The 11,487-nt window shown below is 34.5% G+C and overlaps 1 pseudogene across 1 annotated transcript in view; it reads right to left on the bottom strand.

The window, feature by feature from the left end:
• The window catches only part of LOC144554385 (putative aldo-keto reductase 1), a 46,823-nt pseudogene extending 36,812 nt beyond the window's left edge, over positions 1-10,011 (bottom strand). Inside the window, exons 1-6 of the transcript XR_013511609.1 lie at positions 9,944-10,011; positions 9,798-9,861; positions 9,541-9,707; positions 8,997-9,199; positions 8,624-8,797; positions 8,355-8,451 (exon numbers count right to left, since the gene is read on the bottom strand). The product of XR_013511609.1 is annotated as a putative aldo-keto reductase 1 (transcript). The remainder of the gene's footprint in view (positions 1-8,354; positions 8,452-8,623; positions 8,798-8,996; positions 9,200-9,540; positions 9,708-9,797; positions 9,862-9,943) is intronic.
• Between the last annotated feature and the right edge of the window lie 1,476 nt (positions 10,012-11,487).

The raw sequence follows: 11,487 nt of genomic DNA, 5'->3' as shown, positions 1-11,487 counted from the left end.
GCATCTAGTTTAATATAAAATTTGGATATTAATAAAAAATTCGGTGCTGGGACCTATGCATCCAATCTACGCAATATTATACAGGGGTCTTAAACGAGTAGGAAACTTCTTAGAATTTAAATAATTAAAATAAAAGCTTATTCGAATTTCAAAACTTGGTATACCAAAAGTTGGTAAAAAGTGGGGCTAACAAGAAATTGCTTGATTAGGTAGAAAGATAAATAGATAAAAGGGAGTCAATAAACTGACACTGATGAAATATTTTTATTATATTTTGAGGAAAAAAGAAGAGGTGCTGATAAAACTCTAGCTCTTCCATTCCAGATATGTGAAATATTAATTGATTTGATTACCAAATGATGAAATGCGAGGTTTTTTTATGAAAAAAAGGGAATGGGGAAGGAACTGAGCAACCTGCTTTTAATCTGTTGTTTTCTTCTTCACACCTTTTTGCAAATTCAGCTAATGGAATTATGTGGCATTTTAGCAAAAATTCCTTTTTTGCAAATTCAGAAAATATTTAGTACAGGAAGTTGGTGCAAAATATCTAAAAATAATGACAAAGAAACAAAAAACATAAAACAACTAGGCTTGAATCTGATTTATTGTTTCAAAATTTTCAAGCACTAATAAGATGATAATTTACCCCTTCCTCCAAGTCAGTAATACATAAAACATCAATGAAGCCTTTTTTAGTTTGGGGGGGTTGGGGGGTGTGGGTGGTGGTGATGATGCAAATTTGGTCGGGAGATCACCCGAATACAGATAAGGTTCCCATTTCGCTTCACCTATCGCCTCCCAATATATCCAGTGCCAGTATCTCACTCTCCACTGCTGAGATTTGTTTTCTGTCTCTGTGTCAGTTAATTTTTAATTAAATATTATTATCAGCAATCAAACAATCCAAGCTGTTTATTTATTTATACACTACTGTAAATATGTGAACTTACGTGAAGCATGTATCAGCCCGGTCTTGCCACTTTTGTATTGTAGTAAACAAGCTCCATATATAATTTGGAAGTTTGGGTCTCTATATGGCTCAGTTCGTTACACATTTGTATACAAGTGGTAGAGTATACTCTACAATCTACATGCTTCATATGTCCTAATTCAGGGGGAAAGAAATCAATTAAATACTTAAATAGTTTTGCATGAACATATGTCGTGATCTAAAAAATAAACTGAAAGGGTGAATGCATAATAGGTTAGTTTGATAAATCACCTTGCTGATTTGACAAGCATTTTCTCACTAACTGGAGGGAAGCAAAGGAAAATTACACGTGTCGTCACAGATAAAACCTCCATGTTAAGAAACTGGCTGTATTAGTTTGCTTATGTATCAGAAAACAAGAGCACTAAAAACACATTAGTTTAATCCCAAATAAGGTTTGTAATTTCAATGTGCAATTAATCTGGAATTTAATCAAATTTTACATTGGGCAATTTTTAATTTTGGAAAATTCGGTTAGTGTCAATTTGAGTTACAATTCTGCAAACCACAAACCATTATTGAAATAATAACCAGCACATTTGTATTCCAAATGTCCAACTAATTCCAATACCAGCCCCTAGCTGGTACAATAATCAAGATACTACAACCAATGACAGGTTACAGAAAAAAAAATCAAGTCAGAAGTAACCTGGCGCAAAGCCTGATTTCTAGCATGTCGGACTTGTACTCTGACAGAGGCACATGAGGACTCAGGCTGCAGGGATGTGGCTTACTTGAACCATTGCTGACAAAATAATCTACCACTAGAGAAGGCTGTACCAGTGAATCCTAATTTTAGTAAAAAAATCCAAATAGTATAAGGTCAGGATTGCGGGAATTTTGCAAAAATGATAATAATGGCCCGGGGTTATTACATGAAACTGTTAATCCTAGAAGCACACGTTACCTTACCTTGGGAAAGACTTAACAGGACGGGCCCAAGGCGCCTGGTTGGAGTTCCATCCCGCATATCCACGCAAGTACTCAACACCACATCTGCCTTCATGCATTCAAATCCGAACACACATCCAAAAAACAAGACTTCATCTCTTTAACAAAATCAGATAAGAGAAATTCAAAAGAAAGAAAGAAGAAGATGAAAGCACTATCAATGGCCTCCTGTGTTCCACCATTTCTTCCCTAATCTCTCATTAACTGATTAATTGCAATGTACGATAATCTAAAAAATGTGATCAGCCTGACTAGAGATAGAAATAGTAATATTATGATGTGATGAATAACAAATTCCAATCCATTGCAAGAGCTTTCTATTGATTGGCATTTCAGAAATTTAGAAGTACCTTGTGAATACAGAGTTGTCACATAATGAAAGCATTATCCCACTTAACACATCTTATTTTTTTTCTTCAACATGAGTTGGGGAGATCTGTTATGAAATAATTGAACGGTCCAGATCTAAACAGATATCTCTTTAATATTCGCACAACTTCTAATTGAACGGTCCTGATCTAAACAGATATATTTTGTATGGAGGTTTTCAACAAATCCGGGTTTCTATTTCAACAATTCGATTTCTTTTTTGTTACCTTTGGTGATATGAATTCTTATTGTACGGAGGATTTCAACAAATAAAATTTTATTTTTCAAAAATAATATTATATATTTGTTTAATTAATCTAATACTAATGATAACTTGAGGTTTCAAATTAATCTAATACGAATGATAACGTTCTTTGAGTGAAAACATAGGCTCAAAATACAACGGAAAAACCCTTAAAAATATTTAAATTAAACAACTTAATTTCCATCTTTGTCTAAAAAAATATTAATTAGCTTATGTTAATGAAGTTGACACCAGTTCTATCTAAACCGATTCTAATTCAAATATTTAAAAAACAAATGACCTAATTCGACCCAAATCCGGCCTACATGAATTGAGCCCAATTAAACTGAAAGCAGATAAGTCATAATGGGCCACACTTTTAAGCCCAGTCCAATTTCAGACACCAAGTTAATTTGAAAACCAAAAATTTTTTACAACTAGACTCGCCTAGTGTCTCCCTTCCCTATAAACACATTGGATCCCACGGTCTATATACTTCTCCGAAAACCCACACAAGGAACTCCTCAAAGAAACCCCATTGCAAATCTTTCATCTCTCCTCCTCTCCTCCTTCCTTGTACCATCTCTCATAACCAGAACTATCCTATCCTATTCTTGTTTAACAAACACCTCGACAGATTGCACATGGCGTGCAACTTTCTCAGGCGCTTTTTGTTACAATGTTTTGGAAGCGAGCAAGACAACCCCAATGGCAATGGAAACTTGCATGGCCAGTTTTCAATGGCTGGGACGCAAGATATCTTACAAATAGAGGATCATAGCCAGCTGGTTACTGAAGCCGAGACAGAAAGCTCAGAGACATCGATTCAAGGTTCCAGTGGGAACATGTTATTCCAATTGAAGTTGGCCCGTCACTTGTACGGCATGTTTTCAATGGCCGGGGTGGGACCACCTACTAACTTCCCGAACAAGGATCGCAGCCAGCTGGTTTCCGGGAATCTGACAGAACGAGAAGATGGGCCCCGTGGGGTGTTCGTTGGCATCTATGACGGCCATGGAGGGACCACCTGCTCTCAGTTCCTGCTTGACCATCTTTTCCACAACCTCAAGCGTGAGGAGCTTTTCAAATTTTACTTTTTTTCGTTTTTTTTGTTTTTTTAAATTTATAGTTGTTTTGAGGGAGTCCTGTAAATTTCTTGTTTTGGAAAGAACTGGAGGGGCAATGTGGAAAATTTATAAACATGTATGGGCTAATTTATCATTTTGTTAACTATAGGTGCTATTGCACATAATAATGGCGTGATCAATGATGAAGTGTTCCAGGAGGCGTATGACATATTTGAGCTAGCATTCGTGAATCACGTGAGGACTAATTGGCAAAACGATCCACAACTTGCAGTGTTAGGGTCGTCTTGTCTGGTTGGTGTCGTGTTCAACAAAGTGCTCCATGTGGCAAATGCCGGCGATTCTCGTGCAGTTCTTGCAAGCTGGCAGGACGGAGGTGGCTTGGATGACATGGAGGTGAATCAGCTATCAGTTGATTATAACGCTAAATATAAAGAAAGAAGGGATGAGCTTTCAGAAGAGCATCCTCCCGGTACCAGCCTCTTTGAAGAATTCGAGGGATGTTCTTATGTCAGGGGGTCTCTTCCGGTAATTACTTTCTCATGACCGGTGATCAATTATTCTGATAAAAAATGTTGTTTATCATTTAAAATTTAAAATTTTCAGGTGACTAGGTCAATTGGACACGTGTATCTGAAATACAATGAATTCAACCAGGCCCCGCTACCTGCTGTCTACATACAAAAGGAGCCTATTGTCCAGCCTATTGTGAAGGTGGAACCGATGATTCAATCACACCTACTCGGTCCTGACGACAAATTTATCATTTTCGCCTCACACGGGCTCTGGGATGAGATGGACAACAAAGAAGCTGCCTTGCTTGTCCGGAACGCTCCTCGAGATGTATGTGGCTATGTGCCCCCAGAAGAGAACTAATTTATTTGTTTTTTTGTACCAGTAGAAAACCAAGGATTTTCAAACTTTTTACTCTGCAAAATATAATATGCATATTTAATTAGTTCGTTTATCACCTAACCTATTGAGTATTTCTATTGTATAGGGTGCAGCTGCATTGCTATTGAACGAAGCGTTGCGCAAAGCAGAGGCCAAACATGAGATGGATTTTCTCGATATGAGATATTTCTTGCCAAGTGATAAGCGGTCCTATCATGATGACATCAGTATTATCATTCTTTTCTTTGACAACTTGTAGGCACCAGCACCATGTTGGTGCCAAAAGTAGTCGTGCTGATGGAATTGCAAGTGGCACTGGACGTTGGGCCGTGAACGAAGATGGTGTAATCTGCTTATAAATTGAAATGTGTGTTCTTTTTTTTCTAATTGTTTGTTAAGACAAAACTTATATTTTCACCATTAAAAAAATGATAAGTAAAAAAACCACGATTTTGTGAGAATTCAAAATTTAGCATTGTTGTGAATTTTAGGGGTATTTATTTGGAACTAATTATCACGCAAATGCTTTAAATTTATAAACCTAAAACACAAAGTAGATTAATTACAAACGCACAATTTATCCTTGTAGTAATGAGGTATCGATCCAAAGACTAAGGCAATTGTATTTTTTACTTAAACTAAATTAAAACTAAATTAATTGCAAGTAATTAAAATGGGGGGTTTTGTTGCAAATTAACTAAATGTGGGTTCAATACCCAAAGCAGCTGGTTTGTAACAATAAACTAAATCAAACGCAAATAAAAAGTGTTTTGTAAATCAAGATAGCGAGATCTAAGGGCTTTTGATCCACAATCCCTTGGTTAGTCAATTTACTTTTGGAGTTCTCTAAATTCATGTCATGTTCTTGATGGAAATCTAGTTCCTACAATACCTTTCATAATTCATGGATCCATGTTAATGTACCTCTTAATTAGGGCTCTCATCTACATAATTGGGTTATTTAATAGGAAACATATACTACTATTACTTGGTACAGTATTTAGTTCTATGGTTCCAGGGGTAGATTGGGAATCCACCTGTATCCACCATCCTAAGGTTATTTGTGTATAATGAAATGGTATCTTTTTCATCATAGACCCTAAATGCTAAAGTATTGTCACTACCCTAACAAAGTTCGATTACTAAATCACAAATTATGCATGACTCACAAATATATAAAATAAAACCAAACATCAAGACAAAATAATCATCATAAAGAGAACATCAAAGTAAATAAATTAACACAAGTTCATGCTACAACCTAAGCCCTTAGAGAGGAAATTAGCCTCTCATGGATGCAATAACAAAAACATCCATGATAGAAAACAAATAATTCATACAAGTAAAATGAAGATAAAACAAGAGAAATAAAATACACCAATTCACAAGTTATGTCTCAGTTCTTCCTTGCAAGTTCCTCAAGATCCGCCAAGTTCTTCAATCCTTTACGCCTTTGATTCACTTGAGAGATGAGATGGATGAAGAAGATGATTAGGGTTTTATGGAGAAGAATGGTGGAATGAAAGATGGCTTCTCCAAAGGGGAGATGCCCTTCCTCCTGCTGCCTCCCCTTCATTTATAGCTAATTTGTGACTTAGGAAAGAAGCAACCAATGATGGAAGGTGAATCAATCAAGATCTCATGAGATATGGCACTCGATATCAGCTGATGGCTTACTAAAAAGGTTCCTGTGACTTGGATATTACAAATTCTTTTTTATAACCTTGCTATAATTGTAGATCTCGTTGTCCTCTTTCCAGCAAGCTTTTATTTTCCTAAAACAGAGTTCGTATGACCAAGATATGGCCAAAATACGAAAAGATGTCGAAAGCTGGAATTTCCGGATTTGGATTGTGCGGCTAGTGGTGCAGCCAGGGGTGGCCGCACAGATTTCTGCTTTGTGAGCTGTGCGGACTGGTTGGGCTATGAACTGAACTTCAAATGGGCATAACTCCTTGTTCGTAGCTTCTCTTTCGGTGTTCTATGACTTTTCAGAAAGCTTGTGAAAAGATCTATCATTTGCCCCATTTTCTGTAATTAAAATAGAATTCGGCAGTAACTTGATTCTTAATGTAATTCTAAACTAAATTATGCTAAATTATCCTAAATGCATAGAAATTGTTCAAGTTATTAATACAAAACCCTAAGTAAAAGTATACCTAACTTCACGTTGAGTCTAGTATCCCAAAAACTCTTTTTTTTAACCAACTTAAGTCGCCAAAAAACATGTGGGGCCCACCCAATTTTTGGACGCAACGTGAAGTTGCGTCTGTGGTGAATTTGCATTCCACATAATTCGTGGTGAATTGGTTTTTCTTTTTTTTAATGAATGGTAAATTTAAAATTTTCAGTTTTTAAGGGATTCAAAAGAGGAAAGAGTACGTAGCTAGTCTCTCAAGCAAAGAATTTCCAAATCATCAAAAAGGAAAGAAGTAAAGAATAAAACATATGGATATCCACATTACTAAAAGCAAGAGCACTTCACCATTTCCTTGTCTTGCCATTATGCTTAAACCTCTTATGAATATTTAAATTAAGCTTCAAATTTACAAAAGAAAATTAAAATTAGCCACGCAAGAAAAGAATAAGAATAAAGAAAACATCCAAGAACGAGGATGCAACAATGCAAAGGAGAAATATTGCGAGCCATGCAAGAAAAGATTTACTTGGGAATGAATAATGTCTAACGTATAGAGTTGGAGATGCATACATTCTAATTTATTTACAACTAGAAAAATATTGGAATATTTTCTCTGTCTCAATTATACCTCACATCTTTAGCATTATTTTTAATGTTCAAACAATCAATTAGAATCATTTAACATAATATGAGTATTAAAATGTGTTTGACGGCCAAATTTTAATTTTTTTTTTAAAGAAATATTATTTTTTTAGAAAGGTACAAAATCACTTTTTTTTTTATGGTTGAGAATTTTATGAAAAACAGTGATTTTAATATGGAGAAACTTGGTGAGCATAACTCCTGAATCTATTATTTTTTATTAGTTTCAAACAACGAATTCAATACATTGAAGCCGATCTACTTTATGAGTAATGTGTTTATATGCAAAATTTTGAACATTTTGAATTTATTTAGCAGTATTTTGAAAGGTAAAAGAAATGAACTTCTACATGTTATTTTAATACATTTATTTTGCATTCTTTTTTACCATTTTATTTTATACTAAGTGAATTTCAAAATTTTAAAATTTATATGAACACATATCACTTGTGAAATTGATCGGTTTCAACATTTTTAATAGATTTTAGAGTTACACTCATCCAATTCTCTTGATGATCATATTACAAGCTAGCTTTGCTCGCGGTATTTTATCGATTATTCGATCAAAGAAAATTTGGTGAGCAAAACTAGAGTATTGTATCATTTATTGGATCGGAGATATTTATTGACAATTTTAATTGCGTTGCCCGGATCAATTGTAGAGAGAACCATATTCTTTGAAAGATCTAAATTTGAAGTGATTGTAGCCTGTAACTTGGAGCCAAAACTAGAGTATTGTAGTCCCTTTCGATCCCCTGATCAACTTGTGATACTCTTATATTTTTAATTTAAATTCGAAAAGAACTTGAGACCCCCACAAAGCAGGGTTTTTTTCTTTCTTTTTTTTTGGTATTCAAGCATGAGAACAATAAAAAATTTAAGATATATATAAGATGTTGTAAAATTAAAGTAAAATTAGAACAAAAATAAAGTAAATATATGTTAGATATGTGTTTTAAAAAAGTAAATAAAGTAAATATACGAACTGAAGATGAATTTGTCAGAATAAGGCAATAAACAATATGGTTTAAAATTTACCCAATATGAGCCGTCCTTTAATTCTTCAACAACTCCACTTCCACCGAAAAATCCACGACCAAGCGGGCTGTAGGCTACTATTCCTATGCCAAGTTCTCTGTACAACCAAAATGCAACAAATAAGTAACCTTAACAATACTCATATATTTGTGTGTCATTGGGTTTTTTTTCACATGCTATTGTCTATGAAAGAACCTTCAACTGAAACCATATAATTTACCGTATTTTAGTATGTTTGATATAAGAATAAAGAGAAGAAAAAGTATTACCTGCAAAGTGGCACAATTTCTGACTCGATATCACAAGACCAGAGCGACCACTCCATCTGCAAAGCAGTGATTGGATGCATTGCATGTGCACACCTAATTGTACCAGGACTTCCCTCTGACAATCCTATATACTTCACCTTCCCCTCTTCAACTAGCTTCTTTAGTTCTCCAACTTATATAGAACAAAACCTCAATCACATAAGGCTATGCTTACTGATTGGTATTACTTTAAGTAAACTAATCTCTAGAACTTGTGGCCTCCTATTTGTCTACCAAATTAAGGTTTTGGGCATAGATGAGCAGGCCCAATCAATTGATAATTGTTAATTAATACGTAGTAATAAAGAATTAATAGGATAAGAATGTAATTACAGTTTCCTCGATTGGAATGGTTGTATCAATCCGGTGCTGATAGTAGAGATCAATGTACTCTACTTCAAGTCTTTTATGGCTTGCCTCACAACACACACGAGCATAATCTGGCTTGCCACATATCACTAGATTTCTAGCAGCATTTCTTGAATTCCCAAATTTGGTAGCCACTTGCACCTTTTCCCTTGCCAAGTGCTTAAGAGCCTGAAAAGTGAAGACCTTTGTTAGGAACATAAGAAACTTTTTGGTTGGCAACTTCAAATTGATGTATTGAGTTTCAATTTCTCCTTTCAGTAAATTTAAAAAATAATTGACCAAATTTAATTTTTCTGGTGAATTTTCCAATATCAAGTATGAAAGCAAAATTATTTTAATTTTTTTTATTAAAGGTTCCCGGTTCACTCCGACATTTTTTAAGATGCTATTTTCGAAAATTATACATGTTTATCTTCATAGAAAAATGAGGGCTTGTCTCACTGCACTAAGCTTGCGGTTACAAATTGTATATCTAAATCCCCTGTATGAAATTGAAGTGTAGAACTAACCTTGCCAACCAAAATCTCATTGGTATGAGGTCCATACACATCAGAGGTGACAAAGAAGGTGATGCCGCTGTCAATGCATGTTTTATTATCGATATACCGTCATCGTCAGACACCGGAGAGTTGTAAGCATATGAGAGTCCCATGCATCCAAAACCCAGCTTTGATACCTGCAAAAACAACCGTAATTATTTCTGTAAAACTGTGCATGAAAGTGTTTTTAAAAAGAAATTACAAAAAAGTATCAAAATAATTAGTACCTCTAATCAATGGGACCCCAATTTCACTCTAGAAGTGGACATCTTCGCTTGCTCTGTTTTTCCTCTTGAACAAGTACAGAGAGGAGTTGCTTTGATATTTATACTGTAGGGAATGATACTTTACTAATTGAAAGGGAAGCAGTGACATCATATTATCATAGTTAGCAGCATGACCCAAATCATCTCCATTGTTAAACCTATTCTTGCAATCCATTCTTTTCAATATTTAATGTTGACCTCTGGTCCTCAACCAATTACTGTACGAATCAAGTTTTGTAATACTGGCGGCGACCAATTATATGCAAGTGAATCATATTTGACTTTGAATAATTGAACAAATAAATTCTTCAAAATGTTTACAAAAAATTTCAACAAGGAAAACGACTGTTGCTATTAAAAGACAAGAGTGGGGTTGTTAACATGCGTTCACATTATAAACAAGTATTTATTTTCTTCACATATATATAATTAATGCAAATCCACAAAATTAAATAAAACAGCATGTACTTCATAATGAACAATTTTTAATACTGTTTTTAAATAAATTTAATAAGACTAAATTAAAGAAACTTTTGGAAAGAAATATACCAACAAAATTTCATATAATTTGCCAATTTATTTATAGTTTTCTGATGTTTAAAGACTACGATTAATTTCGAACATTTAAAAATCTAATTCATTTGATAAGTGTTACAATATGAATAAAATGTCATCATTGATGAATATATAATTTGGGAAATTTGGGAGAAAAATAAAAGATACAATATACAGTTCTTCATCGCCAAAGTTTTTCTGCTGCAAAAGTTATGATACGACCATGAAGCACTTGACACGAACAAATACCAACTTGAGTTTTACCCGCTACACAGTTTGTTTCGGATATACTATATTCAGAATTTGGGACAATAGGTGGGTTGGGGTTGGCCCTGCACAAAATAGATCAAGTTAAGAAAAATGGACACCTCCTAATAAGCAGATCATTATGAAACAGATAACTAAACGTTATCTAAATTACTGCATTTATATTGCGACTTATACTGCCAAGCAAGTACGTGCCAAAAATTTCTATTTAATTAAGAAAAAAAAAACATAACACATGCAGCAAAGTAGTACTAGTTAAAATGAAAAAGGATAAACAATATGCCTAACGCTAGCTGTCAACAATAATTTAACATCCAACTCGGATTCAACAATAGAATACAAAGATTCTTAATAAGTAGAAACTTCATAACTTAATGCAGCTACATAAATCAGAGAGAGGAAATTACAACAATAATAATAAAATAGAAACAAACTTAACAGTATAATGAAAATTCAACTGGCACCAAGTTCTGGTGTAGACTGTAGACCTTAACCAACAACATAATACTTGGAATCATTTTCAAGATCCTCAAGCCTTTGGAGAAAACTCGGTATCGGAGGCATCAAAACTTCAACAGCACCCTCCAACATTTGAACAACTTGCCGCATTGATGGTCTATCTGTTTCCATCTCTTGAATGCACCAACAAGCAACCTTACAAGTTACAAGCTATGTTTAGCTGCCCCCCATGTCAGCATTTCTTTGCAACTTATCTTCTAACAGGCACAAAATCTCTCCTTGCCTAATTTCAGAGCAGCATAAAGAGGGAAGTAAGTGCATTCCAGATTTTGGAATTTCTCTGTATTTCTCTTCCCTGATATGATTTCGA

This window comes from Carex rostrata, chromosome 5, assembly GCF_964058835.1.
Source record: "Carex rostrata chromosome 5, lpCarRost1.2, whole genome shotgun sequence".
In the NCBI taxonomy this organism is placed as follows: domain Eukaryota; kingdom Viridiplantae; phylum Streptophyta; class Magnoliopsida; order Poales; family Cyperaceae; genus Carex; species Carex rostrata.
Note: the sequence above shows the minus strand (reverse complement) of the source record. Positions and strands in the feature narration are given on the sequence as shown.